This window comes from Delphinus delphis, chromosome 13 (assembly GCF_949987515.2).
Source record: "Delphinus delphis chromosome 13, mDelDel1.2, whole genome shotgun sequence".
NCBI lineage: Eukaryota > Metazoa > Chordata > Mammalia > Artiodactyla > Delphinidae > Delphinus > Delphinus delphis.
Window position 1 is genome coordinate 66,303,365 of NC_082695.1, and position 20,008 is coordinate 66,323,372.

Sequence of the window (20,008 nt, forward strand, 5' to 3'; positions counted from 1 at the left end):
AGTTTTCATTAAAGCTTACTGTTTTTTAAACAGCAAATGTTTCTTCCTCACAGTTCTGGAGGCTGGGAAGTCCAAGATCAAGGTGCCAGCAGTGTCTGGTGAGGGACTGCTTCCTGGCTTGTAGATGGCTGTCTTCTCAGTGTATCCTCACATGGTGGAGAGCAGAGAGGAAGTAAACTCTCTCATGTTCCTTTTTATAAGGACACTAATCCCATCATAAGGGCTCCACTTTCCTGACCTAATTACCCCCCAAAGACCCACCTCCAAATGCTGTCATATTATCATAGTTTATTCTTGACATTGTACATTCTGTAGGTTTGGACAAATGTATAATGACATGTATCCATCATTATGGTATCATACAGAGTATTTTCACTGCCCTAGAAATGATCTGTGCTCTGCCTATTCATTCTGCCCCCATTTCCCCAACGCCAGGCAACCACTGGTCTTTTTACTATCTGCATAATTTTGCTTTTTACAGAATGTCATATAGTTGGAATCATACAGTATGTAACCTTTTCAAATTGGCTTCTTTTACTTAGTAATATGCATTTAAGGTCCCTCCATGTGTTTTCTTGACTTGATACCTCATTTCTTTTTAATGCTGAATAATATTGCATTGTGTGGGCCTACCACAGTTTATTCATTCACCTACTGAAGGACTCTTGGTTGCTTCCAAGTTTTGGCAGCCATGAATAAGCTGCAATAAACATCTGTGTGCAGGTTTTTGTGTGGATATAAGTTTTCAACTTCTTTGAATGAATACCAAGAAGCATAATTGCTGGATCATATGGTAAGATTATGTTTAGTTTTTTAGAAATTACCAAACTCTTCCAAAGTGGTTGTACCATTTTGCATTCCCACCTGCAATGTATGAGAGTTCCTGTTGCTCCATATCCTTGACAGCATTTGGTGTTGTCAGTGTTCCAGATTTTGGCCATTTGTATTGGTGTATAGTGGCTGTTTTAACTTGCATTTCCAAGATGACATGATGTGGAACATCTCTTCATATCCTTATTTGCTACCTGTATATCTTCTTTGGTGAGTTGTCCATTAAGGTCTTCGGCCCATTTTTTAATGGGGTTGTTTGTTTTCTTATTGTTGAGTTTTAAGAGTTCTTTGAATATTTTAGATAACAGTCCTTTATCAGATATGTCTTTTGCAAATATTGTTTCCCAGTCTGTGGCTTATCTTCTCATTCTCTTGAAGCATGAGGATTTTAAAAAGTCTCCCAAGTGGTTCTAATATGCTGCTGAGCTTGAGAATCAATCGGTTAAAATGTCAAGGCACCTGTTGAAGGTGAGGAGGAGGATGGGATAGGCAGTGAGGGAAAAGCCCAGTCACTGACAAGGGGCACAAGCTCTCAAAAGCTGGTTCTCCAGGCAGCTCTCACAGCCCTCTCTTCTTTCCAAAAGCAAGACTTGAACTGGGTCCCTCCCAACATCTTGTCTCATGGGACCAAAACAGCTTTCCGTCTTCCCACGTTGTCCTTGCGACCATGAAGTTGACAGTAAGTGGATGACTCCCTGGTCTTTCTCACTTTAATCAATGCAAGCCATGTTTTTTTTTTTTTAAGGTTCAAAAGGGACTCATAATGGAAAGCTACCATCATCTTTCCCATCCCTGACCCCAAACTTTCAAGCATTTCTTTCTTTAGTTGTTTTGTTGTTTAGTTTCATATCTTTAAATAATATACTTTACCTGCTTTGTTTTGTTTTTGCTCATTTTTGTTGTTGTTTAAGAAAAAAAGAACAAGGCAGAGAAAGGAGTAATTTAAATAGGGAGTGAAAATCTCATTTTCCGCCCATGAAATAATCTGATAGTATGTTATGTATTTATTTTTTGATGAATCCTTAATTCCTCCGTCACTAGAAAATAAGCATTGTGGTCAGCGTCTTTACTTGATTTTGATAGTAATTATCACTTTTTAAAGAGCTTATATTTATCCTTTCACTTCAAGCCCTTATATTATAGTCACTATCTTTAACTTCCTTTCTCTTTCCATCAGATTTCAGCAGTAGCTCTCAACTTGGTATGAGAATATATTCCTTTTCCTTCCCTCCTTCTTCCCTTCCACCTTCCAAACTTTTTTTCCTACTGGCTCTTTTCTTTACATGTCAAAGGTGATGACATTTACATTTTGTGGCCTATTCACCTGTAGATTGATTCTAAAAGTTGAAAACCAGTAAATGTCAGATTCATTTGTATTATGAAAAAAATGTGAAACAAAATGTCCCCCCACCCTCAGTAACTCTCATCCCATCCCTGATTCTGCACTGCAAACAACAACAGTGGCCCCTCCGAACTTGGGGTTTAAGAAGAGGGTGGGAAGGGGAGGGAGGTAGGAACTACTTGCTTTTCTACACACAGCAGTGTGGTGGGGGGGGGGGGCGTCCAGTGGTTTCACAGGCAAACCTTCACGGAATTCCACAGTTTCGGGAATTACTCCCCACCTGCCTTTTGACCTCAACCTGGGGCCTCTCCAGGTGTCAGTGGAGCTGGAGAGCATCCTCCTCAGCTGACCCTGCTCCTGCCCCACCCCCAGTGTGCATTCTGAGCTGAGACTTCCAAATTCTCAACTTTTCAGGAATGTGTTAAAATCCCTTGTCTTCTGGTCTTTCCCCTTCTGTTCTCTTCACTTTTATGGGTTTATATTGATTTAAAGACCCCCTTCCTAGCATTTTAATGCCATCTAAGTGGAAAAGGAGCCGAATGCCTGCTTGGTCCACATCTCGTACAGCATCTGAGTTGCCTCCCCCTCTCTCTGCTGCTGCCTCCCAGCAGGACTTGAGTGCAAGAAGATTTGGGGTTTCTGCTTTGGAGAGGAGACCTTGCTTAGATAACTTTTCATTTGGGTGGGGGGAAGAGGGACTGGAAGAACAGAATACGATAGTGTAAAATAATGGCCACATTCGGTTGCCTTGGTAACAGCCTCCATCTGTAAATAACACCTGGGAGGTTGAGGGAGAAGGCGAGAGCTGATGTCAGCAGGTCTGGCAGGGGGATTGATGGGGGTGGGAGAAGGGAAGGTAATCACCAGGTTGGAACCACTCAGTGGCTAGCATCGGCTTGATGGCTGGGAACAACATCACACCTGTCATTGGTATCTGGAGGGCCCCAAACCTGTTCAGTCATGCAAGCAAAAGACTCAGGAGTTGTTTGAACAGGGAGGATGGGCAGCTGTGCTCTGGGGGGGTGGGGCACTACTACACTATCTTCCACCCCTCTGCTCAGAGGGGCTCCTTGACCCTCTCTTCTCCTTTTTCTCGGCAGCCCAGGAACTCGCTGATGTCAATTTACCATTCCCCTAAATAGCCAAGGGGATGCCTAACCTTTCCTAACTAGGACATGGGTTTTCATTCCCTGGTTAGAGATAAAGCTTAAAATGTAGATCCCCTGGGAGAGGGAACCTGGTGTCTTAGTCTCAGAGAAGTATAGACGGCTGGACTCAAACCCTTCTGTGGGTGCTAATGAGGAGGGGTGTGAGTGTTTGAAAAGGCAGTAGACAGGACACTGCAGAGAAAGAAAAGGATTAGAAATTGACTTTGGAACCATCGGATAGATGTTTCCTGACCATTTACCTATGACTGGCTGTTCCCTCATCCTCCCACCCACTCCTACCACCACCACCCACATCCCCTTCTCTAAACTCCCAAGTAGCTGTTCTGAGGGGATCTTGTTCAGAGTTACAGTGGAGAATATGGGATGGGATGAGGCTTCGCAGGGGAGAACCATCTAAAGAGGGAAGATGGGGCAGCAGGAAAGAAAGGTACTTGTGGAGGGAATGGGGTGGCTGGGAAGGAGTGGAGAGAGGGGTGATGGGAGGTGAGGGATCTTTCTGCTGCACATTTAAAGCTATGGGATTAAAGACAAGGGATGAATGCCGACGCGCCATCCAAAATGGCCCTAGAATTGGGCAGAGCACCACAAGCTCTCGAAGTTGGCAGAGACTAACTAGTTTGCTGCGTTGCGGTTGCAGGAAGGATGGGCTTGTGAGCATCTGTGTAGGATCTTGCTGCTGTGTGATTATTAAACACTATATATAGCCATCTGATCCTAGCGACGGGAGCTAGTTACCTTTCTTGGGGTTTCCTACAATGAGCCCATTAATCTGACTGCTGGCCCTGGTCACAAAAGGAAAGGGAAGCAAGAGAAAGACAGTCCCTTGTCAAGGGGCACATAGCAAGCTAATGGCAATTTAGTGGTGTCACTTTGCACACGAGCTCCGTCCTCTGATTACTGGGACAGCTCTTAGCAGTCAGTGCCCTGGGGCATTAATTTACTCAGGCAGCATAGCCTAATGGTAAGGGCGTGGGGTCTGGAGGCAGACTGCTGGGGTTTGAAGCCCTGCTCTGCCACTTCCCAGCTGGGTATGCTTGAGCAAGTTCTTCACCATTCTGTGCCTCAGTTTTCCAGTTTGTAAGATGGAAGCAAAACATCAGTATTGCAGTATCCCAGTATGTTCCTGGGAATATCATTGTGAAGTTAAGTGAGATGGAGTACATTGTTACCAGTTGTTATTTAGTGTGGGAAGGTAAATAGCGACATGATTATTATTTCAGCAGTCCTTGATATTTACTTTACACACTGCCTTCATGGCTGTTGCTTTTAACAAAAACCCTGTGAGATAAATATGGAAGGTTTTAATATTCTAGTTAACAGATGTGGAAACTGAGGCTCAAGGTCACGTAATCTATGAGTGGCAGAGGTCAGACTTGAACCCAGAGTTCTTTCATAAGCCAGAGGCCCTCCACTGCACCTGACGGTCACCTTCCCCATGGGAGACACTGCCTCCTCCAGGCAGTTTCCGAAAAATTATACGAGGCTCTTCATAAAAATAAATGGGACATTACAAAGGTCGTTCACTCTTGGCTGTGTTTTGAGAGTCAGGTGATGTTGTTCATCCTCTGCAGCTGGGGGCACACCTGCAGATGGTCAGTCAGAGTAGGGGGCTGCGGGAACATGGGATGGAGGGGGGGCCACCTCAGCAAGCCCCACCCCATCTCGCTCGGACTGCCCGAGCATAGCCAAGGTGGACCCGAGGGCCATGGGCTTGTGCGAGGGCCACTCTCCCCGGGGTGTCCAGCCCAGAGCTCCCATCTCTCCACACCTACTGGGGAGCCTCTACTCACTCCTCAAGTCTCCATTTAAATGTCACTTCTTCAGGGAATCTGCCATTTTTCACCAAAGTAATTGTCTCCTTGTCACCCCTGCTCATAGCATCCTGAACTTTCCCATGATACGTTTATCACAGTTGTAATCATATGTACACGCTATTTGTGCCAATATTTGTGTCACATCTGCCTCTCCACCCCCAGACTGTAAGTTCCCTGGGGACCAGGGATTGTGTCTGCTTGATTTGCCCTGGGTCCTCCCCACTGCCTTGTACAAAGTGATGCTCAGTAAATATTACATGAAAGTATTAAATATTAAAAATACATGCAAATGCTTTGGAGAGTGGAAAGTTGCTTTGCAAATTTGTTTTCACCTTAATCTTATTGCTCTCTGTGGGACTACCACACAATAAAAGAACTATGGCGCACTGTCTATGGCAGCTGAAGCTTCCAGAAAAATCGGGCAAGACAGTTCATGGGAAGACTCAGCTATGTGTTCTTTCAGCGTGGATGTTGGTGAATGAAGGGAACTAGACAGATGGGCCTGAGGAGGTAGCCTTGGTAAACAACCTGAATTTAGCATCCCGAGCTTGTCAGTGTGATGATGAGAAAGCTGGGAGGAGAAAAAAAAAAAAAAGAACACCTAAGGGAATGGCATGCAGTTGCTCTCTGGGTTTATTTTTGCTTAAGCTGGTCTGTTCCTACCAAGCTGGTGATGCCCCGCCTTCGGGGTGATACCTGAAAGCGAGCAGTTACCAGGAACCTACCAGCAAAATCCCTTCTCTGATCCCAGTTCCTTTTGGTTCCGCCGGACTCTCTGCAACACTCCCACTAAGTCAACTATCTGTTTCCACACCTCCACTCAGCTTCTATCTGACCTCACTGTCACCCACACCTTGGCGGGTGCTGCCCCAGTGCGGTCTGTAAGCCCGGCCCAGTCTTCAGTGCTCACCATTCAACTGCTCCCTTGTTCCCGTGACCATCCCACTCTTGTCCCAGAGAACCGACCACACTTCCACCAGCACATCACCCCTCCAGGGGATGTGCCTCTATGCGCACTTCCCCCAAGCACCTCTTCCAAACACTTCTACTCTCAAGTCCCTGGCTCCGTTCCCACCCATCTCTTTATTTGTTCATCAACTTTTTATTGAGTACCTACTGTATGCCAGGAATTGTACAAGGCTGGGGATATAAGGATGAACCAGCCACTGTGCTTTTGCTCTCAGGATTCCCAGTAGTGGGAAGAAAGACTACAGAGAGGTACAACCCCATGAGATTACTGCCTTAGGTGTAGGCATTGTGCTTCATGGTCCTGGAGAAGAGAGAGTTTACTCTGAGGACGGCAGGGTGACATTAGGATAGCACTGCTTCAGGGACCCAAAGAGGACAGTATCGCCAACATACGGGCTGCATGTTCTGGGAAGGTGGCAAGTCAGGAACAATCGCCCCAGTCTGTGTGGCTGCAGCGTGGGGTGCAGTTTAGGGAGTGGTTGGACGTGAGGCGGGAAGACAGATCAGGTCTGACGCAGGGGCTGTGTGAGAAGCTTGGGCTTTAATCTCTGGGCAGTGGGGAGCTATTGAAAACCTTTTGAAAACAAGAGAATGAAATGATCAGTTGTGTTTCCAAGATAATTGGAAGCAGAAAGGAGGATGGATTGGAGAGGTTGCAGGAAGGTGGTAGAGAGACCATTTGGGGACTGTTGGGACTTCATTCATTCATTCATTCACTCATTCTAAACCTGTTCACGGAGGGAAGCCACAGGTGCTACAGTGCTCTCAGCTGCAGGAAAGCAAATGTGAATTGTCTCGCACCCCGCTGCTACAGTGGGGACAAAAGCTAGAGGTGGTGGGATGCAGACTCTGAGCATGTCAGCATATCCGGGACCTAAACTAAGGCAGTCTGGCTGAAGCAAAGGGAACAGATGGCAGTATTACCAAGACAGGGTCCTACCTCCTCCCACATGACCACCTCATCTCTGTTCAGTCTGGTCACAGCCCTCACCAGCTTCCCCTGGGAGGTGATCCCATAGGCGACCTTGGCAGGGAGTGGGAACAGAAAGGGCAAGTCCAGGCTCAGAGAACACCCTGAGCACAGGCACAGGTATCTAAGATTTTTTTCCAGACCTTAGTCCCAGTCATCTTTTCTGGAACTTCAGAAGAAATCAGAGCCAATCTTTGCTCCTTGAAGCCTGGTGAGCGTGGGGTGGAAGCTGGCACTCTGTCCCTTTCTGCAGTTGTGTCAAAGAAAGACGGAACAAACCGCTCCACAGGTCAAAAAGATGACTATCAAAGTCAGCGTCTGGTTTGCTTTTTGCTTTATTTCAAAGAAAAACTCGCCTTATAAAACTGAACCAAGGGATGCGGGTAGACTTTGGGTCCCAAACCCTCTACCTCAGTTCCGGTTGGTCAGGACTCTTGCAGGACCCCTCGGCTCCATCCTGATGAGACCCACACTGCACTTCTCTCCAGGCTTCCTGAAGCCTGGCCTCATGAGCACAGGCACTATATCCCGAGACTCTATCTGCCCGCACTTGGGATCCTAATTCATAGTTTGGGCAGTTGAAACAGATTCTAAATTAAAAACAAGTTACATTGTTGCTTGAAAAAAGAAAGAGATTTTTGTCATTGATTTTTGTCATTTTTGTCATAATATAAAGGCTTACAAGGTAAGAAGGTAAAAGCAACCTTCTTCCCACCTAGGAGGTTCTTATTGATGGGTGGGTAGCACTTCCTCCCACCACCCCCGGTGAGCAGGGGAGTCAGTCCTTTGCATCCATGGGTTCCACATCTGTGGATTCAACCAACTGTGGGTCAAAAACATTTGAAAACAATTTCCAGAAAGTTCCAAAAAGCAAAACCTGAATTTGCTGCACTCCAGCAGCTAGTAACATAGCATTTTTATTGTATTAGGGATTATACGTCATCTAGAGATGATTCGAAGTATGCAGGAGGATGTGCGTAGGGTATATGCAAATACCATGCCATTTTATGTAAGAGACTTGAGCATCCTCAGATTTTGGTATCCACAGGGGTTCCTGGAACCAATCCCCATGGATACGAGGGGACGACGGTCATCTCTCTCTGCTTACTCCGAGCGAGAGGTGACCAGTGCTGGAGGGGGCAGCTCCTTCCCGCCACCCCTTCTTACCATCTGGCCTTACCTCCTCCCTCATGTTCTGGAAGGCAGCTCTGTCCACCATGCCCACCCAGTCAACTGCCTTACCTACTCCTTTGAGCCCTCATTTGCCCTGGCCCTATAGCATTGGTAGATATTGAGGGCAATGTCTACCCAGTAGCCTTCCTCCCAAAGGGTGGCTTGGAAGCTGGATCTACCTTTAAGCCTGGGAGTGGCTGAGCCCTTCCCCAGGCAGCCCCCTGCCCATACCCATCGGCTTTTCTCTTGTTCGTGGCACCTGAGAACTCCAGCATAACAAGGACACAGAGCCTGGTTTGTGCTGGTTTTTCAGAACTCATCAAATCCCAAGGTTCGTTTTTCTGGAGTCTGCAGAGAATGGGAGAGGTGAAGGAATGCTTCCCTACGTCACTGTCCCACCCAAATGCTTACACTGTGTTGGCCTCGGTGCCAGCCTGATCCAGGTTTCCAGCTAATGACACTGAGCTGGTGAAATCCAGTTCCTGCCCAGGACCCCCTGTACCTGGGAGAGCCGTGGAGTTGGTGGCTGCTGGCACGATTATGTTTGTCAAGCTAATGCGCTGTATTGTGTTGGTCATACTGCTGCTTTTGTCAAGGTTCCAGCATTTTCTGCAATGAGGACTTTATTGATGTGTGTGTCTAAGGCTCCCGGGCTGTGAGGACGGTCTGTGTGTGCCAAGTGCTAACAACAGCCCAGCGACTCAATAAGGAGGCAGGAGTGGCCTCTGGGAGTGGGGACAGGATCCCTCTTTCTTCCTGTTACCCTTCCTTCTCTCTCCTCATTCTTACTCTCTTGCTTCCACTGCTTTCTTTCCCAACCTTCCTCCACTCCCCTCCCAGGCACTGGAGCCATCTGTCTTCTTCTCCAGGGAGTTCATGATCCATCGGAAGGCTGATCACTTCCTTCCCTCCCCCTTCTATGTCCGGTGGGGTTTGATGTCACTGACCATCGAACGTAAGAGGCTTATTTGCATGTGGAATCCCTCACAGGCTTGTGGGAGTTCATTGTTCCAAAAAGGCAGTGACACTCCCTAGTATCTCTTCTGCTAGAGCGAGGAGGAAAATGAAAAACAAGTACCCCGTCAGCACATTTCCCCTCCAATGGGTCAGGTTCCTACAGTGTTATCTCTGTGGCATGGGGTTCTGACTCTTGGGGTCTAATAAGCTTTCAGTGAAGGAGGCACTCACAAGGAGAGCGAGGAGAGGGTGACGGATACATGGAGGTTAATAAGTGAGAGCAAATGGCCTCACCATGATGGACTTGGTCAGCCCCTTGGTGAGATCTTAGTCTGTTCAGGCTGCTACAACAAAACCATAGACGGAGTGGCTTATAAGTAACAGAAATTTATTTCTTATGGTCTGGAGGTTGGGGAGTCCAGGATCGCGGCCAGCATGGTCGGCTTCTGGTGAGAGCCCTTTTCAGGATTGCAGGTGGCTGATTGTATCTACATTGTATCCTCACATGGTACAAACGGGGTGAAAGAGCTCTCTGGGGTCCCTTTTATCAGGACTCCCATTCATGAGGGCTCTATCCTCATGATCTAATCACCTCCCAATGCCCCACTTCCTAATACCGCCACATTGGGGGTTAGGATTTCAACATGTGAATTGTGTGTGGGGCACAGATACAAACATCCGGTCCATTGCAGTGATTCATTGTAGATTCATTCCTAGATGCTCCATCCTGGGCTGGGTGTCTCAGTGTCTTCTAGGTCATAAGAGAAGACAGGGATAATTTAGCCTAAAGTTCCCCTCATCCTGCCCCCTGCCAAAAAAAAAAGACTCAGAACGATTGTGCAATGGCTAGTGAACCAATACTCACTTCTTCCCATGCAGAGGCCACTCACTCTTGGAGGACTGTGAAGGGATGAGAAAGGGTAACAGTTCCGACCCCCTAGAGCCCAGCTAACATCACTGTGGAAGTGGTTTAATTTTAGTATAATTGGTTTGTGGTCGTGACTTACCTCCAATTTGTGCGAAATACTTTTGGAAGTATATTCAGATCACCACCCTGTTCTGACTCCCACGAGTAAGTGGGGAAGCATGGTTATTCCCACTTCACAGATTAGAAACTCCTTGCTAGAGAGCTCCCAGGCAGTGGTAGGACTCGAACCCAGGCCTCCTGGCTCCCAGCCTATGGCTTTCCTCCTCAGCTATGGCAGTCCCGTGTGGGCCAGACATTGTTGCTGTCACCTGAGCTGTCAAAATACCACTTCTTCTGTCACTTGTGAACAGGGAGATGCAATCACCAGGAGAGGGGACATTTTTTCTGCTCTATGAATGATTTCTTTGTACCTCTGAGTGCAACCCCTGTCAATGATTAGCCTCCATGAGAGTAGGAGGGAGTAGTGTGTGATATATTTGCTGGATAATGGGCCAGGAAACTGGGTGAGAAGCAGACCAGTGAAAGAAGTCAAGAACTCTATGAAATTTACTTAAAGGGACTGCACTGCACAGAGGATTTGAGTCAGAAAAGACTTGTGAAATTCTCACATCTGGTTGGCATCTCTAACAGGGAGGAAAGAAGTGAGTTTCACAAATTTGAATTTGTAAATGGTCCTCTGGAGCATGGGGCTTCTCAGAATGCATTTGTTCTGCCCAAGTATTATTTAATTATTGAGTAGGTTAGTAATTAGGCACTGGGGCTGGAGTGATGCCCATGAAGGGGTCCCTGCCCTCACCAAGCTTCCAGTCAAACACTGAAGACAAGCGATTAAAGCTGAAACAAAAAGGGAGAAAGTGATATGAGAGGGGGAGGTGAAGGACACAACCTGACAGATAAGCTAGTCTGGGGAGGGAAAGGAGTATCAGGGAAAGCTTCCTGGATGAAGGGGCATTTAAACTTGTACCCAAAGGATGAATAAGAATTAGCCAGAGGAAAAAGAGGGGGAACAGCATGTGTGGAGGCCCAGAGGCAAGAGAGAAGGTGACATCTTCAATGGGCTGAAAGACATTTTGTATGGCTGGTGAGTAGAGTCAAGGAAACTATGAGGTTAGAGGCTGAGACCTTTAGAAGCGATGCCAATTTCCAAGATGACTTAAAGGAGGAAAGCAAATTCTTCTTCTCCAAGGAACTGGGGAAACTAGAAAAACAAAAGCAAGCACTGAAATGTGAGAGGGATGGGGGTGGGACCCCCCATGACAGAAGTCCCCATGGGAGATGACAGAATGCACTGGCGTTGCAACCAAGCCTGGGTCAGGAAGCGGGCTCAACCCCTTTCTAGTGTGTGATCTTCAGAAAGTTGCTTGCGCTCTCTCAAAACGGAAGGAAGAGGAGGAAACAGGTGCCTACCATGCACAGATCACTGGCACAGTGTTCATTCATGTCAGGGAATAGTTCCCCACAGTGTGCTGTGAAAGTTCAAACATCACTGGACGTGTGTCACCGTGCCCAGCACATAGTAGGTCCTCGATAAATGCCAGCTGAGGCAGACCATGTGCCTGGAAGTGACTTTCTCATGAAACCTGGGCTCACAGAGAGTAATCTCGGAATTTAGGAAGACACAGTGGCCCGTGGGCACTCTGCAGTGGGTGCTAAAGCAAGTGTGGGAGAGGGCTTCCCTGGTGGCGCAGTGGTTGAGAGTCCGCCTGCCGATGCAGGGGACACGGGTTCGTGCCCTGGTCCGGGAAGATCCCACATGCCGCGGAGCGTCTGGGCCCGTGAGCCATGGCCGCTGAGCCTCCGTGTCCGGATCCTGTGCTCCTCAACGGGAGAGGCCACAACAGTGAGAGGCCCGCGTACCGCAAAAAAAAAAAAAAAAAAAAAAACAACAATGTGTGGGAGAAATGAAAGATGCAGGCTCTGCTTTTGAGAAGCCTAGACCCTGGCTGGGATCTCTACCCTTTAGAATACAGTCCGGACAAAGCAAGCCCCAAAGAGGCTCACCTTATTTAGCCACTTAAGTCATAACTGTCCTGATTTAGATATTGAAAGAGGCCCACATCTTCTGTGATGCCAGGTTTCCTTCCTTTAAAAAAACAGAAAAGAAAGAAAAATGAGAAGTTTCCCTTTGCGTCTACAAAGGTCAAATGTAGGATTGTCTCAAATCAGAAGGATTTAATCGCTGGCACACACTCACACCCTCACACACTGGTGATCCGAAAGTTGGACTCCCAGCCTCAAGCCTAGGCAGGTACAGCCCCTGCCCCTGTGCTGTTCCCGTGGCGACCAGCACCCGCACCCCACACTCAGGGACCCAGACTGACTGCCCGCCCCCAGCTCTGCGCTGATGTGGGCATCAGAGCTCCAAATGAGGCCTCCGGAATCTCTCTCTGTGCTATTTCAGTATTGTTGGGAGGCTTGGGAAGCCTTTGTTCTCCCTGGTGGTTACGTAATTTTCAAGAGAAAAAGGCAGAGGAAAGACTGAACTGAATACGCCCAGAGTTTGCTTTTGGGGGAGGCAGTAATCCCAGAGTCTGATGTTCTAGCTGCTCGTTTTTTCCTTCCAGCCCTCTGTAGCTCTCCTCCCATCCCCCCTCAGGGAGATGAGGATAAAACAGGTTCCCCTCCTGTTTCTTACTCGGTGGCACCCCCACCGGCATGTTCTGGAGGAAACCGTATAAGGGAAACAAACCAGGGCCAGTGGCCTCGCTGCCTCAAAGGGACGTTAAGGGAGTTTGCACATCTCAGAGGCGGATGCTCACTGGGGCGCCTGTCACTGGCTCCCTGCTTGAGACACACATACTTTAGGCCAAGAAGTGCTTTGGGCCTGGGTTGGTTACTGTCCTGCCGGCTGGTGTATGAAGGGGATCCCGGGACCTCAGTTGGAGTGGTCCTGGGGGCAAGAGAGGCTCGGGACACTGCAGCCTGAGCTGGCCTCATGGATGATAACACTGGAAAGAGCCATCTGCCCGTGCATGTGGGTTTCCACAAACAGAAGGGGCTTCCAGACTCGGGTGCCTTACTGCCCATGAACACCTCCAGCCTGTTTCCCTGCTGGGTCGGGGGAGTGGTACTTCACTTCAAGAGCTGGAAGACCAGGAAGAGTTGTTTCTCCTGATTCCTGGGGGCCCCGATGCTAAAAATCAGAGGTAACACAGTGATCACTGCCTTGGGACTAGCAGTCCTCTCCTTGGTGGGGAAACGCCTCCTGGTCACCTCTCTTCTGGGGCTTGTGTGGCATCGTTGCTTGAGCCCCTTGCTTTATCTCCCACTCACCATGGAGGGGTTCAAAAACTTTCTGATCTGCGCCTCAGGGGGCACATTTTTTAAATTTGTCTTTCCATTTGGGTTATACTTTGTCATAATCCTAATCTTACCGCACAACGTAGCCATTCCTGTGTCCACTGCTATTTATTTCTGGAATCCTCACTGTGTGCCAGACACAGAACTCACCCCCGGGGTTAAGTCAGTGAAAAAAGGGAGGTAAGATTCCCCCACCGCCACCCCCTGCAACAACACTGCTGACTTCCCAAGGTTCTGTCTGGCTCTGGAATCTGATGGGCTCTAAGCCAGGTAAGACCCAGGACCCCATGCCCAAAGCCTCAAGATTTCAGGCCAGGTTTGCATCTTTTCCATCTTGGACGTGTCAAGAGCCGAGGTCTCTGCGTCCCTCCTCTCCGTTAGTTACCTATTGTCTATAATAAATACCCCCGTATTCGCTGGCTTAAACAGCATTTGCTGTCACACAGTTTCTGTGAGTCAGGAATCCGGCCACAGCTTTTAGCTGGGTGCCTGTGGTGTAAGGTCTCTTGTGAGCCTTCAGTGGGGCCGTGGCCACCGGAGAGGGCTGGAGTCCTCTCAAGCTCACTTTGGGGAAGATCCGCTTCCTGGCTCACTCATTTAGTGGCCAGCGGGCCTCAGAAGATCCCGTTGCAAGAACTCACCCGGGTCTCCCCTCAGGGCTGCCTCATGACATGGCCACTGGCTTCCCCCAGAGCTATCACCTGGGATGGAAGCCACAGTCTTCTCATAACCTGATCTCAGAAGTGACATCCCATTATTTCCGCCATATTCTGTTCCTTAGAAGTGAGTCAGTAAGTCCACACAGGCTTAGGGGAGGGGATTCCACAGAGCTGAAGCCAGGAGGCGGGGACCATTGGTGGCGGTCTTGGAAGCTGCCTTCCCCCCGCTCCAGGAGGCTTCTCTGACTGATCTTCCTGGGCCTCTTACTGCACTTGCAGTGGAACTATGAAGTTGGTCCCCAAATATTCTTGCACTGTTTCTGTCATTGTTATGTGGTCCTTCTCTCCCTATAGGAATATAAGCTCCTTGAGGTCAGGAGCCATATGTTCTACATCTCTTTATTTCCCACTTAGACCAACCATATACCTAGCAGGTTACTATCAGGTGGACAGTGACAGCTTCAGGTTAAAAGGAAAAAGACAGTAAAAATGTCTTACACAAAAATAGAGCTCGACCATCTCACTTGGCAAGAAAGCTGGAGGCAGGCATTTCCAGGCTTGGCTCCGCGATGTCTACAAGGCCCCATGCTCATCTGCCAGCTCTGGTGTGCTGGCTTGGTCTCCAAGCTTGTCCCCACATGGTGTGGCACCAACACCACTTCTTCCTACAAGTGCATCTAAGGACAGGGAGTAGGGGAAGAAAACTTTTTCAGTGAGGCCCCTCTAGTGCCTTTAAGGCTTATTGTCCAGAACTGGCTGCTATGATCACCTCTGAACCACCCATTGTCAAAGGGGAGTTGGGTTAGCACGATCGACTTAGATTCATGGCCCTCAGCAGGGATGCGTGTGGGAGATGTCATTGCCCTCTAGGATTGTGGCTGTGTGTGAGGCTGTCACAGGAACCAGGGGGCGCTGTTGGCATTTAGTGGAGCAAGGCTGGGGTTGCTAAACTTTTGGCGATACATACCCTGTACCGTATAGCTCAAACAAATAACTCTTCTGTGCAATTGCCAATACTGCTGGAGACTGCTGCTTCGGACCAGTGGTTCTCAACTAGGGGTAGTTTTGTGCCTTCTCCACTGGTGATGGTTTTCACTGTTTAGGGACATTTTGGTTGTCACAGCTGGGGGGGTGCTACAGTGCATCTGGTGGGTAGAGGCCAGGGATGCTGCTAAACATCCCACAGGGCACAGGACAGCCCTGCAGCTGAGAAGGACCTGGCACAAAATTTCAATCATTCTGAGGTTGAGAAGCCCTGGTTTAGACCCATCATCTAACTATGAGTCAACCCTGAGTTGGGCTCAGCTGCTCAATGGCTGACCCAGACTTGGTTTCCGTTCCTTTGGAGGAAGTGGGAATGGTTCCTGGGCAGGTGACCAGTGGCAGCTACAGGACCAGCTGGGAGGATGCTCAGCTCAGCTACCCTCTAGGATGGCCAGTCCCTGCAGCCAGGGCCTCTGGCATCTGAGGTTTACAGTTAAAGAAGAGGTCAAGTACTGGTTGGAAAGCAGGGTTATGGCTGTTTGAACTTGGCGGAGGTTTTTTGTTGCTGTTGTTGTTTGGGTTTTTTTGTGTGTTGTGTTTTCTTTTTGGTTTGGTTTAGTTTTCCTTAACTGTTAGTCTCATTTTAATGTTTTATTTCTCAATTTTTCTTTTTATCAAATGGGCTAATTAACTGTGATCTCCACACTGAAGCTAAACACAGGCTGAAAAGGCAGCTGGCTGGCTTGTGCTTTAGTTTGAGAAGAACCACACGGTGTGCATCCCCCAAATTTGTCCTTCACTAGTCCTGGGAAGTCACATTGGGTCTAGATGGTTCTTGGTGGGAATCACCTACTTGGGCTCAGCTAATGGGCTACAGTGATGAGAAGTGTGGGCTTTGGAGTCAGACAGACCCGCGTTTATACCCCAGATTCATCACTGGCTACTTGTGCGACTTTGGGAAAGTCATTTTCCTGTGGGGGCTTCATGGGAGAATGATATCAACCTCATGGGGTTCTTGTGAGACCCAACTAATCAGTCCCTTGGCCCAGAGTGAACCCTCCACGTGTGTAGTTACCCCATCTTCATAGTGTCATCTTCACCAGTTCCCCAGAAAGGCTCTGTTAAGATGCACATGGGGTTTGGGAGCGAGGCCCGTCAACAGCACCATAGAATCGCAGAGCTGGAAGGTAGCTTGTGGAAAGCAGAGAGCTGGGTCCTGAGGGCACAAAACCTACAGATGAGCTGAACTAAGCCTGGGTGGGATCCCAAGCCCAGGGTTCCTCCCGGGGAGGGCAGGCGTGGGATAGTGCCACTGTGAGGGGCAACCGGGGCTGGTGGTAGGGGATTGAGTCCAGGAGAGAGGAGACGGTGCAGAAAGAGCCGGAAAGGGGTCCGGTTACCACACACTTCAGTGCCTCCTTGGGAACAAGCTAGAGGGCATTCCTACACAATCTAGAGCAGGGGTCTAGAGCAACTTACCCCCTGGCCCAATCCAGCCCCCCACCTATTTTTGTAAATAAAGTTTTATTGAAACAGAGCCATGCCATTCATTTGGGTATTGTCTGCGGCTGCTTTTGTGATACAAAGGCAGGGTTGAATAATTGTAACAGAGACTGTCCTACAAAGCCTAAGATTTTTATTCTCTAGCCCTTTATAGAAAAAAAATTGCCAATCTCTGGTCTAGGGACTTCATTCACATAGACTGCAGCAATTAGGATCACGGAACTTCGAGTCAGACAGACTTGACTGATATGAATGGTACTACCTGGAATTGTGCAGTGTACAGCCTGTTCAACTGTAAACGTCAGCCCTGCCAGGGAAGGTTTTCCTGCAAGTTTTGGGGTGCTCAGGAGAGGGAAGAAAGCAGTATCTGGGAAATGTCCTCCAATGCTGGAGGCCTTAGTTCCTGCTGAAAGCCACCAGCCTGAGGTTTGGGAGGATCAGAGCGGCAAAGGAAGTGAGTCTAAATTGAGACTCTCCAAAGCCGCTTTGTAAACTAGAGCCCCAGGAATCCCAGAAAGGGACAGTTGGCACACACCACCAATCTCTGCTTTGCCTCCACATGTTAAAAGGCTGGATGCATGAGAGGATAATTAACTGGCCTCAAATAAGAGACTGATGGAAAGTTGGTGAGAAATCAGTGGAGAAAAGAAGCACAATTGCTAGGAGTCCTGGGGTAGAGATTTCTACTCCTGTGTTTATTACGATGTTCACCATGGAATTGTGGGAGCCTTGCTGCCCTTGGAAGAGTTACATGTGTTCTTCTCGCTGACTGTCATTTGAGCACAGCTGAACCCATGACCTTTCCGCCTCTCAAGGTGAATGCCAGCTCCCTGGTTCCAAATCACACCTGTGATTCAGAGCAGCTGTGAGTCACCACCCCTAAATGGAGAATGACTGTGCTTTGCCCTGAGATGCTGCATCACACCAAGAGCTGCCATACTCACTCCTCTGCCCAGATGGGCACATCCAGATGCCGGATGCGCCCCTCTCCAGGGCCGATGGGCCCACGCCTCTTAGTACACCATGCAAGAAAATAGCCCTAATCCGAGACTTCTTAGGTAATTGGCATTTCATAATCAGTCCACCTGTAGGGAAAGGCAAAGCATTTACGGTAGAAATTATAGAGGAATGATAGGGGAAAACTTAGAAAATAAGCAGGTTTGAGAAGAGATGAATAACAGTAAACTCAAATGGGAACAGAGAAATGGTCAGATGAGGGCTGCCTTGTTCGTGTTGAAATGCTAAGAGAGGCAGCATCTAAGCAGATGATACTGAAGTTCAGAGATATTGGTTTGTCTGAGCAGTTGGGGCTTGTTGTGTGAAGATCCCTGTTGCAATGAACACATTGCATTGGGGCAGCGATGGAAAGGGGAGGAGGCTGACCGTCTAGGGAAGGTAGGCATCACGGTTTCGTAGACATAACAAATGCACCTCAGGTAACTCCAATTCACAGTTATGTTCTAAGCACTACTTTGTGTCCTGGGCTTGAGAAACTTAAAGCCTAGTTGAGAGATGGACATGTATAAAAAGTTAAGTAACAGCCCAGATTAGTATATGGTAAATCAGAGAGGAAGTGAGACTTCATCTGGATTTGGAATGATGGACAGGAATTTAACAAGTGGGGAAGAAGCAGGATAGTTCAGGAACCAGAAAGGTGCAAGCAAAGAAGCAGGATGGGAATGAAAAGAGTGTATTTAGAGCCCATGAGGATGGTGGATTGGCTGGAATCGAGCCTTCCCAAGGGGACGGGGTTCCTGCTGATAGCATGTTGGGCAGACCACTGAGACACACACACACACACACACACACACACACACAGATATTTCCTCCCCCTGTGAGAGGAAGAAGAAAGAGTTTTAAAAATAAAGCCCCTCTTAATTATCCACAGATTATCTGCACTGCAGCTGATGTGGAACAAATCCTGCCTTCAGCTTGCTGGTGATGTCATCTCCCTGCTTAGGTGCTCATTCCTGTCTCTGTTTACAGCCCATTGGGAGCCGGAAAGGGAAGAAGGCTTCAGCATCTCCCCTTATAAAGCAATATTTAATTTCCTCTGTTTGCTCTGCCCTTGGGAATCAGGCCAAGTATATGGGTAGAAAGTGAAAGGTGTTCCAGTTTAGTTTCTGTTACCAGACTTGGGTAGCAGGAGTTGGAGGAGGGATGGAATGGGGTCCCAGGTGGCTCTTTTGTTCCCATAAATTAGGTGTCCAGGTGGACTTCACAGCACAGGCCATAGACAGGCTCAGTGGGTGGTCCCAGCACTGTCTCTAACTGGCTAGGAATCCTCAGAGTGAATGGTATTCATTTATCAATTCATCAAATGTTTACTGACCCTGTCTATGCTAGAAGCACTGAGCTGGTGTTCCCTGAGCTTCAGTGCCCTTATCTGTAAAGTGAGAACTCAGACTAGAATCGTAGTCTCTCAGTGGAGATGCTGGCGTTTGGGGGTGGGTGTCAGTTATTCACTGATAGTGATGCTTGGCAGGATGATTGGCAAATCTGGCCCTGCTCATTAAAGGCCTGTAGTGACTCCTAGTCAGAGCAGCTAAGGAAGGCAGGACCACCCCCAGTTGAGGGCCACAGGACTTGTTTGTTACAATTATTTCCCAGCCTTAAGTTCTGATTATTTTGCTGCTGGGCCCGATAAAAACGTGCAGAGTAGAATTGCTGAAGATTGATGAAACATCAGAATATTAGGTACATCTTATTCAAGCATAAGGGAATTTTTAACAATAGCAACAACAGGTAACATCTGTTGAGCAATTACTATGTTCCAGACTCTTGGTAAATTTCTTTCATTAGTAGTCGTTAGAGGGCATCTGATTATTTACTATTTCAGGTCATCTCTGTCCCCTAATTTGCCCCCTTGGTTTGAGAACATTGAGTTGACTGTTGTTTTGCTTCATTTATCATTTGCAGAGTTCAGATGTGAAAGTATCCCTACAAGGGACCCTACAGGATTATGGGAATTAAGAAGCAGCCCTGGCTAGATTCAGTCCTAGTGTTTGTTCTCTCTGTGTGTGTGGACTTTATAAACTTATAAAACCTGTCACTTCCTTAGAAGCTATGATATTGCCTTTACTTCAGAGGTCTGAATTTACATTGCTAGTTTTGCCATTTTTTTCTCCCCACTTAGGTCCTATGCCTGTAATTTGAGTCAGCAGCCACCAGGGAGCAGTCAGGATATGATTTGACTCATTGCTTTGAAGAGCTAGGTTCCCATTATCAAAAAGAATACAATTCACCATGCCAGCCCTGGTGTCATGCTAAGAAGTCTGTGCCCTGCTTTGCTGTGCAGAAAATCCCTATTCCAGGGGGGCAATAAAATTTCCTTATAATCTGGTATGTATGCTTATGCTGCCTACATGGGCAGCAAGAGATACAAAGTAATTAAATCTCAGTGCGTGGC

At 48.0% G+C, this 20,008-nt stretch overlaps 1 protein-coding gene across 2 annotated transcripts in view; it reads left to right on the plus strand.

The window, feature by feature from the left end:
- The window catches only part of MAPK4 (mitogen-activated protein kinase 4), a 179,393-nt gene that overhangs the window by 81,252 nt on the left and 78,133 nt on the right, over nucleotides 1-20,008 (plus strand). The gene's annotated exons all lie outside the window — the stretch shown is intronic.